The sequence below is a fragment of the Cavia porcellus genome, unplaced genomic scaffold (assembly GCF_034190915.1).
Source record: "Cavia porcellus strain 051 isolate PalLab524CR breed Dunkin Hartley unplaced genomic scaffold, mCavPor4.1 scaffold_6, whole genome shotgun sequence".
NCBI classification, from domain to species: domain Eukaryota; kingdom Metazoa; phylum Chordata; class Mammalia; order Rodentia; family Caviidae; genus Cavia; species Cavia porcellus.
In genome coordinates this window covers 95,586,421-95,592,423 of record NW_026947489.1, presented here as the reverse complement: position 1 = coordinate 95,592,423, position 6,003 = coordinate 95,586,421, and positions in this window count along the sequence as shown.

Genomic DNA, 6,003 nt, shown 5'->3' with positions numbered 1-6,003 from the left:
GGCCGTTAGGCCGGGACTCGCGACCCGCACGCGACCCGCCACCCGCCACGCCCCACCGGGCCCGCCCTTGGCCGCACTCCCCTCATTGGCCAGGGTCCTGACCAATGGGCACCGGCCGCAAGAGCTGTTACCCTCGGAGACAGGGCTCCGCTGGGGTGGTTGGCCTGCCGGATTTTCTGACAGCATCTGAGTTTTTCCCGCTCAAAGTAAGGGCAGTGGCGATTGGCCCACGCGGATCAAGAACTGACCGATGATTGGCTAGTAGCGTGGTGGAGGGCGTGGTCTCCTGGATGAAAGTTGAGCAGGTGCTCCGCAGATTTGAGAGGTCGATTAGCAACTGAACGACAACCTAAAGCAGCTCGCACACCCCCAGATCCCTCACAGCCAACGACAACCAGTTTTGGCCCTCAGGCCCTCCTCTAGTTCCCACAATGCTCTGGGTGGCCCAAGAAGCATATACAGTGATGTCCCCCTCGAAGCACATGTGAACCCATCTGAGGGAGGGCGCTCGGGCTGGGTCCTGAGTGACTGTTGCGGCCAGTGTGAACCCTGAGCAAAGTCTGCTGTCTTCCCAAACAAGTGGGCCCAGTGCGGGCCTTGCGCCGCTCCATAGGCAGGCTCATGGGGTAGAGTTTCCTAAACATAAGATGTGCTGAAACTTTAAAGGCGCTAAAGGAGACGCTATAGGCACTGGTAGGATGTTCGCGTTTAAAACCAAACTTGTGGGGGCTGGGGACAGAGCTCAGCGGCGCAAACGCCTGCCTGGCAAGCGCAAACTCATGAGTTTCATCCTCAGTACAAAAAGAATAAAAAAAATAAAAGAAATTAAATTTGAGAAATGGTGGCCCGGAAGACACTTGCAGCTGTGGTGCAGGTGGACTGCAGGGGACAAGCTCGGCGCCACGAGTGCCATCACCACTTCTGGCCTCTACTTCTGGTCCCGCCCTGTGTCCCACAGTGGCCCTGCCAGCCACACTCCTCCCGGTTCTAGAACCCTGCATGCTTTTCCTGCCCCACACTTCCCAGAAGGATCTGGAAAAGCGTGCAACCCATACCTTTTTTTGAATGCTAAAATGTACATTTTAAGTGTACAGTTCAGTGGCATGAAATATATTCACAGTGGTTTACAACCATCTGCGGAGCTTTTTCAATAATTGAAAGCTCAAATTCTTACAATAACCCCATTCCTCGCTCTTCCAGCAACCACCATTCTGTTTTCTGATTCCTACTATTTTAGTTACTTCCTGAAAGCACAGTCACACAGTGCTTGGCTTTTTGTGACTGGCTGGCTTTACTAAGCAGAATTCTGTCAAAGTTCATCCATATTGTAGACATATGAAAGCCAATTATTTTCATTGCTGTATAATATTCCACTGTATGACTGTATCATGTTTTATCTGTTTGCCTGTCAGTGAACACTTGGTTGTTTGCACATTTTTACAGTTATAAATAATGCTGCTAAGAACATTGGTGTACATGCATCTGATTGTTTTTTCCAGTTGTTTTGGGTATGTACGTAAAAGTGGAATTGTTGGGTCTTATGCTAACCTAACTTTCTAAGGCACTCCAAACTATTGTGTGCAGGAGCTACACCAGTTTACATCCTCATCATAATGCACATGGGTTCCAGCTTCTCTAGATCCTCACTAACATCTACCTTCCTTTTTTTTTTTTTTTTTCCTAAGTAGCCATCCTAAGGCTGGGCATGGTATGTACCTGTAATGTAACCCTGAGGAGGCCACGGGAGGAGGATGATGAGTTTGATGGCAGCCTGGACTACATGGCAAGACTCTTTCTTAACAGGAAAGAAGACGAGCCTTCCAAGGGTGTCTGATTTATATTTCTCTAAAGACTAATGACCACCAGCATCTTTTTACGTGCTTATTAGCCATTGCGTAGCTCTTTGGAAACATGTCAGTTTGAGTCCTGTGCTCATGTTAGGTGTTGGTACTTCCTTGTCCAGTGTTAGCATGGAGTATAGAAATAAGGATTGTTGGAAATTTTAACTGGAGAACTCAAGTGAACACATTAGCAAAGGAAACATTTTGGTTATGCAGCACAGCAAATATTTATTATTATCTTTTTTATTTTTATTTTGGTGATGCCAGGGGTCAAACTCATGACCTCACGCTTGCTAGGTGGGCACTTAGGCCACTTAGCTAAATTCCCAGCCCCAACACAGCAAATATTTAATATGTACTTAGTTCTTTCAGGTTTTTATTTTTGTTTTGTTTTGTTTTTGAGACAGGGTTTCACTATACAGTTCAGGCTGGCCTTGAACTCACAGCAGTGCTCCCACCTCAGACTTCCAAGAGTTGGGATTACAGGCATTCACCTCCACGCCTGGCTATTTCTTTCAGCTCTTACATTTTTTTTTGAAAGATCTGATTTTGAGCATTGTGGGTTTGTTTCAGTGTTACATAGTTAAAATGAGAAAGTTAGAAATACTCAAATACTGGTTTTTATTTGTGTTTATTTTGTATGCCTTCATCTTTTTGGAGGAAGGGAGGATGATGACCTTTCTCCATTTACTAATGTCACCAAATACAAACAAAACAAAAGGCATTTTGTAAAATATTAATTACATCTCAGTAAGCATGACCTAATTCAGAAAGGTGTAAAGTAACAAACTTTTTTTCAATTGCTATTTGTGAATATTTAAGTGAATCAGAATTTACTAGTATATTTTTTTAAAATTTTAAGTGTTCTTTGTTAGAAAAGGGAACAGTTAATACTCATTCCACCCAAAAAAGTTGGTGCAGAATGTAGCTTGTATTTTCTTTCTCTCTTTTTTTAAAATCAGTACCGGGGATCAAACTTATGACCACACACTTGCAAGGCAGGCACTTATGCTGCTGAGCTAAATCCCCAGCCCCCATGTAGCTTGTATTTTCAACTCTGGAAGACAGTATGTGATGTGGTGTTCTTCAAATACATTAACAAAACCACTTAACTACTATGACAGATACTTAAACATTTCCTTCTGTAACAAAAATGTTTGCATTTTTTAAAGTCAGTCTATCCTCCATTAATATTTTATTTTATTTTATTTTATTTTATTTTTTTGTCTTTTTCAGTACCAGGGATCGAACTCACGACTGCCTGCTTGCAAGGCAGGCGCTTATGCCGCTGAGCTAAATTCCCAGCCCCTCCATTAATATTTTAAATGACAAGAGAGGATTTTATAATTTTCTTTCTTTTTTTTTTTTTTTTTTTTTTTTGGTCTTTTTCGTTTTTATCGGTACCAGGGATCAAACTCACGACTGCCTGCTTGCAAGGTAGGCGCTTATGCCGCTGAGCTAAATCCCCAGCCTCCTTTTATAATTTTCTTAAGTAAAACTTTGCATTCAAACAAAGCAGCCCTTATATTTGGAAATTGAAGATGGATGTGGTAGTGCAAGCCTGTAATCCCAACTCTTGGGAGGCTGAGGCAGGAGCATCACTGTGTGTTCAGCTTGGGCTACATAGTGTGTTCAAGGCCAGCCTGAATTATGAGTGAGACCCTGTCTCTAAAAGAAAGATAAAAAAGAAGAAGATACACAAGAAGTGATTGAAAAATACAATATGTATTTAAGTTTTTAAAAACTTATCACAGTGAAAGACAAACTGTTAATCTTCTCAAAATCTTCTACAACTTAGTTACTTTCTTTCATTTTTACAAAATGCCCAGTGCCTAAAATTGGGAAAGGAAAGATTTGTTTAGCTCACAGTTTGTAGAATTTTCAGTATACAATCAGCTGGCTCCAAGGCAGTGCAGTATGGCAGTGGAAGACAGCAAAATCAAGAAGAACAACACAAAAGACTGAGAGAGCCAGCCTTTTTCCCTTCCTCATACTGTACGCAGGCTACCCACCCTAGGGCAGGTGTAGCACTCACACCTGTAATCCCAGCATTGGACCACAGTCAATCACGAACCCTAGAAGCCCACCCCCATGACCACATGAGGCTTTGGGACACCACTGGACACAAACCATAACATTCCCCTCACTCTGATCACACCATTCCCATCATTCTCTCCCCTTTCTGAAGCAGTTCTCCGAGTCCTCTTTGTGTCTTTACAATCAAAGGTAAGTGAAGGCTGTTGCCAGTGTCATCCCGTGGAAAGGCAGCTCAGAGGAGCGTCACCTGTGTTCCTGCCCACCCGATTCCCCAGACCCAGCACCATGGTCTTGTTGGTTTACCCCCGAAGTCAAAATGAACACAAAAGATACATGTTTTGAATGCAATAAGGACATGGGGCAGCTGTGAGAGCACAACTAGAGACGCTCTCGAAGGACTTCAGAGCTGCCCAGAATGTGCCAGGAACGATGGCATGAGTGTGCTTAAAGCAAGCAGCAGTATTTTGAGGGAGGACATGGCAATGTGTCTTTTACTGTACTATATTATAGAAAATTAAATCACCGCCGGGCATGGTGGCACGTGCCCAATATCTCAGCAGGAGAATCACTGAGCTTGGTGCCAGGCTGAGGTACATAGTGAGACCCCATCTCTAAGTAAATAAATAAAAATAGAATAAAATTCACAGCACTGTATGCTTGGATCACATCTTGTGGGGCTCCACCTGAAGGTCAGGGAGCAGGCTCTGTGTTAATCTCCACAGAAAGCCACCTTGTGACACAGACTCAGGGTGTGACCCAGTGGCCAAGGGTCACTGTTCAGGAGTTCGGCTCCTCACCTTTTCTTTTGCATCATTGGCTCCCAGCTGCTCTTCTGCCCTTGCTTCCTTCTCCAGCTTCTCCACACGTAGCTCTCCAAGTGTGACCTTTGGACCCTCAGGGTCAGTACCACAGGAGCTCATGACAAAGAGGGGCCCTCGGGTCTCACTAGAACCCTTGAACGGGAGCCAGAAATGGCTGAGCCCAGGCACCCCAGATGCACTCCAGCAGTTTCAGAGCCAAGCTCACATCTGGAACCACTGGGCCAGGTGGAGTGAGCCGTGTGGGACTCGAAAGCTTGCAGGACTGCAGATGCCTGTGTTGTAGTCTAGCTCTAACCTATGCACCTCTTTCTTGTTCTGTATGCGCCGCATCCCCCTCGCCCCTTTTAGGTTAGGTAAGTTTCCATTTCCTGTAAAAACCTTAAGTTTCAGTCTCTTGTAACCCCCCCCCCAGTCCCCTTCCGCCCATCTGTAATAAAATGTGCTGTTCCTTAAGAAACCTTTAACTACAAGGAAATTACAGGATGTCTTCCTAATCTAAACTTGCTTGTTTACAGGGAAACTTGCTTGTTTGCAGGGTAACTTGCTTGTTTGCGGGATGTGCCTTCCCCCAGAGGATGTTTGCCTAATCTAAACTTGCTTGTTAGCCCAGCCCTTACCTGAACCTTGCTCTTCCCAAGAAATGTAATCGCCGTGTTCCTGTTCTGTAGTGTGCCACAAACCCACCCCCCTCCTTGCATTGTGAGACCAGCAGCTGTTTGTGGTTTTACAAGATAAAAACCCTGCCCTTTAGCTGTCAGGTGTGTGGACTCCCAGAGGCTGCGGCGACAGGCCTGGCCTAAAATAAAGCCTTTGCTCCCTAAATTTTTTTGTTTTGTTTTGTCTTTTTCCTTTTTATTGGTACCGGGGATCGAACTCATGACTGCCTGCTTGCAAGGCAGGCACTTATGCCGCTGAGCTAAATCCCCAGCCCTCTGCTCCCTAAATTTTAATTTCTTGCTTCCTTGGGTTTTATTCAGGGGTCCGAGCTATCACATCTGCAATGATAAATACACCACAGTCTCAAAAGATGTAGATAAAAAAACAAAGTCCAGAAGCTCATGGATAAATGTTTATATTGATTGCACATGGACATCAGATGTGTGAGACACTGGACTCAATAAAATACATGTCAGAATGATTTCACCTGCTTCTATTTATTTATTTATTTTTTAATTTTAAATTTTTATGAGCGCCTGCTTACAAAAGGTGAGCACACATTTTGGGAAGCTGGGGCACACAGGGACCCGCCCAGGGAGGTAGGCACTGCATGTGGCTACCCCAGGTCTGGCAGGGCAGCAGGGCAG